A 15,296-nucleotide genomic window follows, 5' to 3' on the forward strand; every position below is an offset into this window, starting at 1 on the left:
TGTACCTGCCCATGAAGCATTAATATCTGAATATTTAATAATGATCTACAATCAGTTCATGTTATCTTGTCTCACTTCTAAATACATGATAAAATTAGTTGTTTTATGCTCAAATGAAAAGATAATGCGCACCTTGCTGTAAATTATATAGATATTATACGTCACCAAGGAGTTCTGGGACCATTTAAAGACCATCTGCTTTTATACAAGACCCGGGTCCCTGGGGTGACGTCTCATTGTTCTTGCATCACTCTACATAATGCACGTTTTACAAAAAAAAGCCCACTCACTGTTTATATACAGATATTATTTATGGGAGTTTATACATATATTATTATTAATATTATTATTATTATCCTTTATTTGTTTGACGCCACAAGGGTTCCGCAGCGCCGTACACTGTACAAAACAGTAGACTATACAGGGTAAGACATTACTGAACAATAAACAATAAATACCAAACTTCAGAGGCTCCAGGCAGGCTAATGCAGTAAGGACGGAGCAGAAGAACGGGTATGGATATAGGAGGGAAGAGGGCCCTGCTCAAGTGAGCTTACATCCTAAGGGAGGGTAAACAAGACTCAGGCACAAAGGGAGTCAGTTGATGCATATGGGAGGGAGAAGGGGCCGGGAGGAGAGAGGGAAAAATGGGTTAGGTGGAAGGATGGTAGGCTTTAAGGAAGAGGTGAGTTTTAAGTGCTCGTTTGAAGGAGCTTAGATTGGGAGAGAGACGGATGGAGCGAGGGAGGTTGTTCCAGTGAAGGGGGGCTGCACGGGAAAAGTCCTGGATTCTGGAGTGGGAAGAGTTGACCAGGGTGGAGGAGAGGCGACGGTCATTGGCCGAGCGCAGGGAGCGGGCAGGAGTGTGAATGGAGAGGAGGTTAGAGATATAGGGGGGAGTGGACTGGGAAAGAGCCTTGAACGTGGTGGTCAGGAGTTTGAAAAGGATTCTGTAGGGGATGGGGAGCCAGCGAAGGGCAAGGCAGAGGGGGGATGCGGAGGAGGAGCGGCGAGAGAGGAAGATGAGTCTTGCAGCTGCATTGAGAATAGAGCGGAGGGGGGCAAGGTGGCAGAGGGGGAGGCCAGAGAGGAGGAGGTTGCAATAATCGAGGCGGAAGATAATAAGTGCGTGGATGATGATTTTGGTGGCATCCTGAGAGAGGAAGGGCCGGATGCGGGCAACATTGCGAAGCTGGAAGCGACAGGCTTGGGCGAGGGATTCAATGTGGGGTGCAAAAGAGAGAGAGGAGTCGAAGGTAACGCCCAGGCAGCGAAGTTGGGTGACAGAAGAGATGGTGGTGCTGTTGACGGTGATAGAGAGGTCGTGGTGGGAGGGGAGCCTGGGGGGAGACATATATTAGTGTCACCTGTGTACTATACTTAGAACACCTAGGGCTTGATTCATTAAGGATCTTAACTTGAGAAACTTCTTATTTCAGTCTCCTGGACAAAACCATGTTACAATTCAAGGGGTGCAAATTAGTATTCTGTTTTGCACATAAGTTGAATACTGACTGTATTTTCATGTAGCACACACAGATATCAACTTTAAATTTCAGTGTACAAATAAGTTATCAAGTATTTGTGTGCTACATCAGTATTTACCTTATGTGCAAAACAGAATACTAATTTGCACCCCTTGAATTGTAACATGGTTTTGTCCAGGAGATTGAAATAAGAAGTTTCTCAAGTTAAGATCCTTAATGAATCAGGCCCCTAGTTTTAAACCCTGGTTAAGGTCCTAAGGAGTCGAGGTCGGAGGCTCCCCCATTTACTTCATTTCTAAATACTTCAACAATCCACTTGGAACTTGGGGGAGGGTCATCACTCTTCTCACTCTTAGGAGGTGTCGTCTATAAATGTCCTTTTTACCAGGAATGGCTCTTAATCGTAATAGAATAGCAGCGAAACTGGAAACACTCACAAGATGTGATGACACACACTGTTCGGGGATTGAGAGAAGCTAACAGCTCCCTCTCTCCTCCTTAACACCCCCCCCTCCCCCCCTCACCATCTCCCCTGCGCAGGCGTACGACCCGCAGGCGCCACCTGGTGGGAATTTTTTTTAATTGAAATAAAAAAAAAAGAAGTAATTAATTACGTGTCTGCTTGCTTCCAGAGGTGGTCCAGGCTCCCCAGGCAGGCCTGGGCAACAGTACGTTGTGAACGCCCCCCTCTCTGCACCCCTGGTCGCAATGAGACAGAGGGGTTCATATCTAGCACTGAAGTCTATATTCTGCTGCGAAGGAGCATCAGGGGAATCCATAGTCCATACTGTACAATGCCATCACTGATTCTTATCTGGCTATCGGAAAATATAAATGAGAGTGATCCTCCACTTCTACCTGTTGCTGCCCTCCGCTTGGTCCGCACAGGGTAGGAAGTGGTGGGGAGGGCCAACTAGGTTGCCTAGTACCTCCCACCAGCTCTGGGTTTACCCAGCTATAACTATTGCAAAGTTGACTTTACTAGAATTCGGACTCTTGAAATTCACTCCCCAGGATATACAGTTTGTAAATCGGTCAATGTCATTGTTCTCACTAGATTCCATACACAAAACATTAATGACCTTTAAACTGGAACTATCTCTGTGGGCTATATGGCTTTTCTACAAATCCTGGAACCGCACGTGACAATGATAAATAGCTATTAAATACTGTGCTGTATACGTATCATGGTCAAAGGAAACCCGATGGCAATGGAAGAGCTTTGACAAATTTTAAGTATCATATGATAATCAGTAAATGTATCATTGGGTGTTCCAGTTTTCTGATATAAATAATGAGCAGACTGAAAAATGGAAATACCAATAACGAGGTACTTAGGACGTTGGACTAGGTGTAAGCCCTGAGGGATCTAGCACCATACTTCCACAAGAAAGTCAATCAATTGATGCCTGGTTGACGGAGGGTCCGCAGCGCCATACATTACATAGACAGAAAACAGAGCCAATACACAACATGATACACAAATATATAGAAACACAGGTAACAGGATAAAGCAAATCAGATTATATCTAACAGATAGTGAAAGTGATGGTAGAAATCAGCGAGAAGAAGGCCGAAGCTTAAGAAAACAGAGCTAGGGAAGCAGGACAAGAGGTACAGAGGGTGATGGAACAGTAGAAGGAGCACACAAGGAAAGAGGGCCCTGCTCCTGCGAGCTTACATCCTAAAGGGAAGGGGGAGACACAAAAGAGTGGTACTAATTGGGGGGAGAGAGCCAGGACAAGGGAGCTAGGAGGAGGACTGATTGACTTGAATAAAGAAATGAGTCTTAAGGGCACGCTTGAAGCCTTTGAAAGTAGATGCTAACCTGATTGAACGCGGAAGATCGTTCCACAGCTGGGAAGCAGCCCGGTATTCCATAAATGCTCGATTGGGTTCCGATTTCATGGCTGAGAGTGGCATTGCATATGGACAACATACATTAAGTGTCATGTTCATCAATTAGGTGGCCCCAGGTGATGTGAGGATGGGGGCATTGTCACCCCCCTCCCCATAAGGACAGAAATTCTGCAACATGGGTTGAAGACCAGGGCCATCTTAACAACTTTATGGGCCCCCGGGCAAAGCAGTGCACTGGGGCCCCTACCTACACAATCACTCACAGGAATAAAAGTGTAATTTACCAATAAAATTAAGTTTATATTTATTAGTACCTGCAACAAAAATCAGTGTTTAACCATTAAAAAACACGCTGTACAGCTGTGCCTTGATACATAGGTGAATAGATTTTTTTCCTATTGGGCCCTGCCTATAGGGCCCCTATGCTCGCGGGGCCCTTGGGCAACTGCCCAGCAGGCCCAGGAGGAAAGACAGCCCTGGTGAAGACAATCACTCAGTACCAGCGATTAGCATTGACTTTGCATTCTAAGGGAGTCAAACCATGCCAGGAAAATGTACCCAATAACATTATGGACCCCTTCACTAATGGAAACAAGCTCGCAGGGGCTGTAGGGTTACTTATGTGGGCAACACGTCTATGCAGGTGTTTGTGGAGAACACGGTGAAGGATGGTTTATCTGAACATATCCCTTTCCTCCACTACTTGATACAACCTGTCTGTGCTATCTTATCACAGACAGGTTCAAGGAGACTGGAATTCCTGGTTTAGCCAGTGGAGCAGGAAATGCTGGTTACTTGCAGAGAAATGATCACTTGGTAACGCAGGGTATTTGCAGAAAGATATGCACTTTGGAGATGCAGGATACTTGCAGAGAGATGATTACTTGGCAGAAGTCAAATACCAGGGAGCAAGTCAGGATCAAATCACAGGAGTTAAGCGGAGAAAATCAGCAGCAAAGACAATTGATGAACTGGCCCAGACAGCTGGGAAAGGCAGTCTCTTAAAGGGCAGGTGATTAGGATCAGGAAACATGAAGGAGGTTTAACCTCTTGCTGGCAAGAACAGATGAAGGCTCAGCGTCATCTAGGGAGAAGATGCTGGACTGCAGGCAGGGGAAATCGTGACAGACACATTTTTTTCTTATCATCATCATCATCATCATTTATTTATATAGCGCCACTGATTCCGCAGCGCATTACAGAGAACTCATTCACATCAGTCCCTGCCCCATTGGAGCTTACAGTCTAAATCCCCTAACATACAGAAACACACAGACAGACAGAGAGAGAGAGAGACTAGGGTCAATTTGTTAGCAGCCAATTAACCTACTAGTATGTTTTTGGAGTGTGGGAGGAAACCGGAGCACCCGGAGGAAACCCACGCAAACACGTGGAGAACATACAAACTCCTTACAGATAAGTCCATGGTCGGGAATTGAACTCATGACCCCAGTGCTGTGAGGCAGAAGTGCTAACCACTTCAGCTTCAAGGGTTACTGTCAATAGCAAAACAATGGTTTTGCAACATATCTCTCTTTTCTTGTAATAGAAGTGACAGAAATGGACAGAAAGTCGTGTACTCTAATCCCCAAGGCTGGGTCTCTGGATCAGCAGATTTTGCTCCCAGATGTATCAGTAATAGAATTATTTCAGGTAAATCATGCTTCACTATTGTTACATTGTAACCGTGCTGTTATTTGTACTGTATGCTGAGAGCATCGATACAATCTTACTGTGACACTGAGTAATCTGCACCCTGCTGCTATATTGTATTTGGACGGCAATCATCTCTGGTATCATTTCTTCCACTACCAAAATGATTATTTAGTAACCTGACGGAGAGCCCGGCTGTGTCCCTGATAATCCGACCTCCACTGCAGTCAGTGAGAGTGAAAATTCAATTTTCTCACTTGTTAGATGACAACAGCTGTTACTCCCAGGTCGCGGGGCCCCTGTCATCATCAGGATGGATGGACTGTCTGCACGTGTATCCAACTCCTGCCCTCTGCCACGGCAAGGTCCTGGGTTACCACAAATACAGGATTTAATATACAAAGGACACAGAGAATAGACCCTGGGGGAATCTTGTGTCACCATTGAACCTTTCATCTTCGCTGCTGCAGGGAATGAGATGCAATGAGAAACCTCAACTGACTTTATCAGTTTATGGAACAAATCAGATACCACGCGGGACGGACTCAGAGAATGCAAGTGTAAGCGTAACTTGCCATGGAAAAAGTTGCATGTAAGCGCACGTACGTACTCCGTATTCAGCGCTGAATGAGTAACAGACGCTTCCTCTTGCCAACATGTACAAAAACCTTTTATTTTAAATGTTATGATCACAATTGATGTGAAGCGTCATTTAAAACTGAATAACCTAGCTAATACACCAGGGTCAACTACTTGATGTGCATGCAAAGAATTTTTTTTAACTTTGCTTCACCACACTCGGCAAATCTTAATCTATGGCCGAGCGACTAATAAAAGAACGACTAAGGACAGCACGGTGGCTCAGTGGTTAGCACTTCTGCCTTACAGCACTGGGGTCATGAGTTCAATTCCCAACCATGGCCTTATCCTAGGTTAATTGGCTGCTATTAAATTGCCCTTAGTCTCTCTCAGTCTGTGTGTGTGTATGTTAGGGAATTTAGACTGTAAGCTCCAATGGGGCAGGGACTGATGTGAGTGAGTTCTCTGTACAGCACTGCGGAATTAGTGGCGCTATATAAATTAATGGTGATTAATAAAGACTCAGTAATTGTCTGCGAGTCATTTGCAAACCTCTAACTACAAGCAATTCTCTAATTCGTATGTTTGTAATTATCATCATCGGCTTTTTACACCTGTCCCCCACCACCCGCAAACTAAATCGCTTTTTCAGCCGTATCTGCGACTACGTCCGGTTTGAATCCGTACACAATTACTCGAACATGCCCTTACTGTACATTGCCTACGTTAGAACACCCCTTACCTCCCCCGTCATACTGCTTCAGGCATAAGTCTGAGTGGTAAGTGCCAAAAAGTCGCAGATCTCAATAGCCGCAGTTCTTATATTCACTATCTGGCATGTGCAGTGCAAAAAACTCAAATATACGCTATGCAAACATTTAAAAAATACTCCCCCCCCCCCTTTACAATGCAACATGGTGTGCAAGAGGCAATTTTTGCAATATTTATCCCATAATCTCTATTTCATTCCATGGAATGCTTGTATCATATATACAAAAAGGTAACAAAATAGTAACAAAACAAAATGAAACAAAGACTCAATACACACTACTGCTAGGTAAGAAATCTTTGTAGCCTTATATATATCGCCACATGTCTTTACATATCGACCATCTAAAAATTAATCTTTGCGTCCAAAGCACGCGGTATCGCACATATAAATTTGCAGTAAATGTTTTTAAAGACATGATAAAATCCTGAAAACCTGAGCTGTTCTTTCCATTTACTGGTTCCCGTGTCAGCTTCGCTGTGAAACGCTTTCAAGAATTTGTATTTGAAAGTTTTTTTTTTTCATTTCCCGCCTTTAGAAATCACCAAAAGATCTGCTCAAGCCAGAGAAGCAGTGACAGACCGGAGCACAAAGGTGGAGGTGCCTCTTGCATCGTTAACAAGTGGAAGCCGATCACAAAAGTACCTTGGTAGGAGGGCTGACCCCCAGCTTTCAAGTCTCCTAAACGCAGAGACCTAATCCTCCATAATGACCAGTGTTTGTGAGGTCTTTATGGAAGAGATAAAAGGAGCAGGTCCCCCCTTTTCTCTTCCTTATTTAACTCCCATCCTTTATACATCAGTTCCCATACTAACATTGAATGCCTACTTATAAAGGGAGCGCGTTTGGCTGTTGATTACTATAATGGTCTTATACATATATGCTATTGGAATGCCGTCCTTTCATATTTCCGCATTACATGTCATTTATTATGTCTTCCAGAGCCTTGGGATGGAATCTGGCCTGAGAATACACTTTATTGAGAAATTGGTGCAAGGGATTGCCATGGGAAATGCCCCCCACCCCGTTGCTATGGCTACAAAGTCATTGTGCAATGTTATCGTTATCTTTATCAGTGTGCTCTGTGGTCTGCACATGACAATGCACTCACAGTAATGGTTTGACAATGACTGGGAACAACAGAAGCCTGGATTGATAAGGTAAGTTTCCCTGCCCTACAAACCTCATAAGAGGTCGAACACGCCCAAGTTTTGGGAACTCCGTACATGGCTACCGCAGTCACATGGGTTCCTAAAAGCTAAAAAAGGGAACTTTTTTAGCTTTTACCCCCAAATATATTTAGATACACGACGTTACCCCCTTGATTTGAAAGGAAGGAAATCATATATTATTAATTATTGGAATTCAATTTTTTTTTTAATCTATTCAAAATTTCTTTGAAAGCTTCAACTTCAAAACTTCAGGTTTTGGAGAAATGATGTTGCTTCATTTTTGATACGAGAGCATCAATATCGGGCCATTTTGATGTCAGAGCAATTTGGATACAGTCTTCAGTGTCCGATCGATTTCTCTGCTTTGTTTTAATGTTCGTTAGAGTGAAAAATCCTTGTTCGCAAAGGTCGGTTGTTGCAAAAGGCAGCAACGTTTTGACTGCCTCCTCATGGGCAATTTTGATGCCTTTGCAGCTGTTGACATCCAAAAATATGACAGATCTGCTTTGTTTTCAAATGCAACACGTGCTTCATTATTACATCGAAGCTCAAGAAGTGCCTCTGCCAACCCTTGAGGCTCTTCTGGTACAACAGCAATTTCACATTTAAAGGGGTCTATAATCCAACTGACAGCATGTGACTTGGCAGCATTACCCCCAGGAATTTAATTTTTACCCCATTTGGGGTAATTTACCCCTGTTCCCTGACCACTGCTATAATGTGTTGTTCTGAGCAAAACCAACATATCTATGTAGAATTCTAGATCATGTTATAAACATTAATAGAAATAATCTGTGTACCCTTTGTCTGCTGGATAAATACTGTGTAACCTTTGTCTGCTATTTTCCAATTGTAATTTGCTAAGGAATATGCTGGAGCTATACAAATGAACATTATCAATAAATAATTATAATTATATATCTAAAATTCACATTTTTTTTTTTAAAGGAAATTCTGAGTTTCTATGAAATCTAGTATATTGCAAACATCAAAACTGCTCAGGAAAGTTACACTAATAAAAGTTTCAGAATTTGGCACACTTTTTTTTTTTTACATTTTTGTTATTTATTTAATTTATTATTATTTTTTTATTTTAAATGTCTTTTTTGGTTAAAAAAAAATAATTGACTTTTAAAATGTCTTTAATTAAAAAAAAATAAAAAATCAATAAATTCAACCACCGTACCTTATAAACTATTTTTTGTACCCTTAAATTTTTTTTTTTTAAAAAAAATATATTTTGTTTCAACAAATTGAACCATTGATCCCCATGTGATTTGTCTTGTGGACGTTTCCCCTGTCTGTATTAGAGATCTACGAGGTATTGTCCTAGTGCAAGCGCTCCTTTGTGAGACAGGGATGGTCAAATGTCATTTGTTTTGACTATTTTCTCTTTGAACATCCACAATTCTCAATGGTATTCTATTGCTTTTCACTGTTGCTGTGTCTTTATAAATGCCCATGACCTCTAATTCTCATGTTTGTTCGAACCCCCCTGCCCCCCTTTATTTGACCAAACCATATTAGGGCAATGTGACCACCAGATTTTGCAAATGTTTCACTTAAACAATTAAAACAGATAAACAAGGACCCCAGCAGGTGCTCGTGTAGAAGTCCTTCTTTTCACCAGCTTCACTTCTTGTTTCCCTTCCTCCAGAAGCTGCCACATTTTGGTTGATTGATGGTGGTTGCGACCGAGGAGACGCCTTACTTACATCCATGACTGGTGAGCACACACAACCAACCCAAAATTAGATCAACCTCGTCTATCTCCCCCTTCCCCAGAGAGAAGCAAATTTGCTTTTAATTACGAATGCACTTAGATGCCTACTTCTTACATGTCCTTTGTGCAACCAGAACTGGTGTGAGCGAGATGGTTCTTCCTCTTCTCTAGTGTTGTATTACATAGTATTATAGTATATCTTGTTGTATAGTATAGTGTTGTAGTTGTATAGCATAGTGTCGCTATATTGTATAGTGTTCCTGAAGTATTTCCAAAATTGGTTATGTTAAATTTATAGACTGTTCTGTTTAGATCATGCAGGATTGTCAGATATAATAACTTTGTTAGAAAGTTTTCAATACATAATCAAAGCAACACATGTCCAGAAAAATCACCAAAATAGTAAACTAGAGAGCACTATCATAAGCCCCCCCCACCACACTTTGTATACATGGGAGCTGCAGGTATGAAACTGAAGGTCAATTTGACGAGCAGCAATTTATGTAGAGATCATGTAACATTCCAAAAGAGATGGGGTTTGGTTAGAGCATGATACCAACACAAGTTGCCCCAGAGGCAACATTAGTCTTTGTGTTGAGATTTCAGCTAAGGTTGTCATGCATCAACAACGTTCAAATTTTGCTATTGCTAAGGGTCTATAAGAGGGATAAAGTAGTTCTCTTATGGACAGCATTTAGCACTCTTTCAGTGAATATCTTGGGCTTGGCTCATGGGTGATGTTGGAGAAGACTATGGTGGATTTCTCAGCAGTGTTGAAGACACTGGAGAATAACAGGGAATCCTATCCAGGCCAATCTCTTGGACTTTAAGGATTACTATCATGGGATGGAGATACATATCCTGAATGATGTTGGGTTGTCCAGTCGTATGTTAGGAGAAGTCCATGACGTGCCTACAACCAGGAACATCTGTATTATAGGATGAAGAACGAGTGTTGGCTGAAGTACCACTATGTGCCTCAGGAAGTAAAGGCCATGGGTAGACCACTTTAGCCTTATTGATAGAATGAGACAAAATTGTGTCAATGAACTGAATGGGGGAAGACGTTAGAGGAAAAAATGTCAAACTATCTTCTTTTCTTCCCTAGGTGCATTCCCATTGGTTGCTGTAGGACTCTGCCTGCTACGGACATCTGTTAGTTTTCTACAGAATTGCCCGCTGTCGCTCACTAGATGGACCTATGGAATATAAATGTTTGTGTTGTATTATTATATCCATGGGCCTAACTAGGTACCAGAGAAGCAGCTTACGGCCGGTCAGAAGCTCCATCTCATGCGGATGCTGGAGGGTTAGTGCAACGAGATGCTATGATGACAATCACCAACACTATCTAGCAGCGTCCGATTGGCTGATTGAAGATTGACCTCTCTAGTACTTATATCAGCAAAAGGCAACAGGCATCCCTAGTACCGCACGTGGCCCTCCGAGACCTCACCTGTGGCCCCCAGCTCCTTCTTGCTTTATTGTCAGATTTGCTTGTTATAGCTAGTAACACTTGTTTATTTGGACTGCAGCAGGAAAGAAGAAGATTGCCATTTCATTTTTAAAGGGGAGGGGGGAAAAACAGATGTTTGTATTTAATTTAATTTCCAATTAATTATATTTTATAAGGTAAATGCAACTTTCGCCTTTATTAATAACACTGTCTTGAAACTTTTTTCTCTTGTGTATACGTCATTACGTTATTATATTGTGTACATATAGTAGAAGTGATGGGTGTATTTCAATCCAAAGATTAGTCCACAGTTGTAACTTGTCTCCAATTTACTAGGACATCCTCTGGTTTTACAATTTTCTCTTGTGTGTCTGTGTTTGGAAGACTGATGATGATGAATTGCATTGTACAACTTCTTTGTCCATATTTCTGAATAGAGTTTTCAGGGTGAATCCTCGTACTATGTGCTGCTCAGGGTGACAGGTCAGCCATGTAATACTAATGCAATACACAAACTGTTTGGCTGCACTGAGATTGTGCTATATATATGCATATCAACTACCTTTAGATTGTAAGCTCTTTTGATCATTGTTTTTTTTTCTGTTGTGTCTCCATGTTATGTAAATGTTATAATAATGTAAAAATTATAAATCCTTTTATGTGCTGTTCACTGTGCAGTGCCATGGAAGATGTTGTTGCTTTACTAATAATAACATTTATTACATTAATTGTACCAATTATTATAATGGGCCTCTAGATTTTAGGCCTGTTTCAACCTGGTTTGTGGAGGCCTAATGTAATCCGCTTTGAGAACTGATGTCCATGTGTAATCGCCTCTAGCATTTCCCAGGACTTGCATTTTACATACATTGAACAGGACTACATTCAATTAAAAAAAAGCATCACATTTCTCTCTGAACGGGTAATGGCTTTACCCAGTGCATTTTTTTGTCATAGAACTCACCGGAACTTATTTCCAACACCTTTTTTCAACGGATTTTCCAAGTTTTGAAAGTCATTTTTGAACATTTGATGTTTGGTCCACGTGGATTTGAATCGATCGCCCTGTCGAGCGTAGAAGGTTGGTGGCAAAATCATTAAAACGGTGCATGCAGGCTGCTTGTGTGTCGAGTCAGATGCATGCGTACATCGTCCGCTCTGGTTGTGATGGCGCTGCTCGGCTTGTGGCGCTGCTCAGCTTGTGATTGGTCGTTTGTTAGCGCGCTGAGTGCTTACTGCGGGCGGCGACCGTTATGTTTCGTTACACAACTGACGTGTGTGGGTGTGTGTACAGTGATTGACTACGTGATGTGAGTTCCCGCACCTTTTTTTCTTAAAAAAAAAAAGCACTGGGTTTACCAGCTAACCAGATTCAGGGGAAATTATTTACATTGATTGGTTGGCAAAAGGTTATAGGGTCTAATGACCCCGATACGAGAGACCACATCCTATGTCTATCTACAAACTCATACAAACCGTACTGATAAGAAAAAGCAGCTCCGTCACTTTTATGGTCCTTCCGATCGATTCCCCATTACACTCTAGGATAATGATGGGCAATCAGATACACTCCGTGGACCCTTAACCTTAGTAATAAGCTAATATCATACATTTTATCAACGGAAGAGACACCACATGTCACTCAAACCCCCCACTCCCTCCAAAACACCCCTCAGATCCCTCTCTATAATTATTTAGTAATAGCTAGGGCCGGAGGTGTAGCGCAAATTTAAGTCTCTGTCCCGCTGTCCAGCCCTCTGGGGCTGTGGCCATGCCCCCACACTGGCGTAGTCTTGCCCCATTGTTACATAGCCACGCCTCCCTTCCCGCTGACGGGGACTTGCAAGTTGGGATTTCGGAGGTATGGTTACAAAAAGCAGGCAGAGAGTAAGAACTAGTACCAAAGTCACTGCGGCTTTAGGAGTAGGGACCGACTTTGATTTATGAAAGACAAAGAACCTCACACTCACTAGCCCTGATTAGGAGGGGAGGGGCGAGCACTTTGCAGGTCTCTCCGAAATCATCAGTGGTCTATATAATCTGCATACAGGGATACAATGTTTTCAGTTACTATAAAAAAAATACAAAGTTCTGGCTAAAGAATCAGCATCTTATTTTTTTTACATAATTAAATGAATCAATGTGATGCCGCAAAATATTCATTAATCAAACCTGTTTACACTTTGTTGCGCACAGCAGGGGGGCTTTCTGTTATAAAGTATACTGAGCTACTTAACAATTATGCAGAATAAAAATGCAGTATTGACAATGCTACTCGTTCCACTCCCCATAAGACGCACTCACAGGAGGACACTTTCCACTACAGCTGGTTAATATAGAGACCTCAGGAATGCAGCTGTGCATATGAAAAGTGACACATTTGTAATAAACAGCTGAGTCCCGCAGAAAGCCGCAGGTAGCGCTCCTTTATAATTATGGTGGAATGGGGGCTGTCCTTACATTGGTCTGTCCTTTAATTTGTCTTCCTGAATGTGTTTAGAGCAGAGGTCGCCCCACGTGGCGTTGTGCAGTACTGTGTATACACTGAGGACAAAGGGGTATATTTATGAAGTGGTGTTAGTGCACTATCTCTATGTTTCCGGAACTCCAACGCAAGTTGGAGTGTTACTCATATTTAAGAAAGGTGCATCGCAGAAGATATCGTGGATATCTACTGCTTTGCATTCTGTTTCGTTTTGCGAGCAATCACCATACAACAGTATGGTGACTGCTCCCTACCACAATCTAACAAGTTCCGAAATTTTTTTTTTTTTCGGTAACTTGTCATAATAAGCTGACTGAAGCTGACGTACATTATCATAATTGAAAGATTTCAGTGCTGTCAGCTCTGCTCCGAAGAGCAGAGCTGGACAGCGCATGTGTGGGGGGATCACATGATCCCTCCCTGTCAATCACCGCTGTCTCTCTTCAACTATAGTTGCAGAGACAGAGCGGAGATGTTTGTGCGCATGTGCAGTTGCAGTATGAAGAAGAACGAAGAAGACAAGGAGGAGATCCGGAGACAGCGCATTGCGAAGAGGACGTGGTAAGTATGTTTTTTTTTATCACAAAAACAGCAGTTTATCGGAAATGCTGTTTCTGTGTTGCGTTTTTCATAAATTTGAGAAATAGTTCAATCCTTATCAATGCGATAAGGATTGAAAACTATTTTTCACTCTATGAGAAGATTGATAAATGTGCCCCTAAGTGATCAGGAATAACATCATTGCATTATTCACAGCTATCTGGTTGGGCTCCTTTGAACTGTTGATTGGCTGCTATAAGTTCCCATTAATCTAAGTTGTGTTTAGATGTCGAAGGAAATATGTGTAACGAAAGAGTCTTTTCTCCAGCTGAAACTTGATCCTTTCCCTGGGTCTGTCATCCAGCTACATTATTCCTGGATTACAGGTTTTTTCAGTTCCATGGAGAAAGTAACACAGGCCACACCTCTCTGCCCAGGGAGCGACCAATGAAAATATTTATTTATTATGCTTTAATTACGATTTCTTTCATTGGATTCTGTCTGCAGAGGACATTTTTACGAAGAGCAAAGTATCCACCGAGTAGTCCGTAATCAGCTTTGCTCCGCCTTAGTTATTTGCCACGGCACAAGATGGCGGCATTTGAGCAGTAGCCGTGCAAGATTATCGAGAGAGATAAAGGGTTGGAGAGGGTGGATTTTAGGGGTGTTCCTGGCTGGGTGGAGGGGCTCACAGTCATTTACACTTGGACTTGAACTTTGCGTGAGCTCAAAGCTGGAGGTCTTCCTCTCACGTCCTATACTTTACCCGTCTACACTTAGACTCAGTTTAGAGTCTTCCGACGGCACGGAGTAGGCAGGAGATGTGCATAGAGGTACGAGGTAAAATGAGCGGAGATTTCTGTCAAAATCTCCACCGTGAAGTCTCTCGTGGACGTTCCGGAGACACTTTGCGGCTACTTGAGTCTTCCCCAATATCTCATGTCTGTACTCTGTGTTTCCTGTCTGTACTCCATAATTGCCCACTCTCCCGGATATCTGGGAGACTTCCGAATTCCAGATAGGTCTCCTGGACTCCTGGGAGAGAGGGCCATTCCTAGTGAAATAGGTAGGACAGGAGTCTCCATGATGTGATATGCAGTGCAGCGTTGTGTCATTTGACCCCACCCTTTCCCCCGGCAAAACAACACTATACCATCGCAGGGTGTGGCCAAAAAAGACGCTATTCACCTCGCCCTGCCCCCCCTCCGTCCTTACACTTCACCTCCCCTCACAGAGTAAAATGTTGGTGAGTGCGCTGTACCCTGTCCCCGATCTGCCCACTCTCCTCCCTCCTCTCTGCCACTGTTTTGTCTTATACTGAATTGTTTCTGTCTGCTATGCGGTCTGTTCTGTTAATTACATCCATGCATTTATTATTCTGCTTATCTGTATCTATTGTTCTTATCTGTACGTACTTATGTCATTTTGTTGTATGTTCTAACCCAATGTACGAAGCTGCCCTTGTGGCGTTGTATAAATAAAAGATAATAATATATTGGGTGGGCAAAGATTTTATTTTGTTGCAATAGGCAGAGAAAGAAAATCTTTAAAAAATACCTGGGGGTCTTGATA

This window comes from Mixophyes fleayi, chromosome 5, assembly GCF_038048845.1.
Source record: "Mixophyes fleayi isolate aMixFle1 chromosome 5, aMixFle1.hap1, whole genome shotgun sequence".
NCBI lineage: Eukaryota > Metazoa > Chordata > Amphibia > Anura > Limnodynastidae > Mixophyes > Mixophyes fleayi.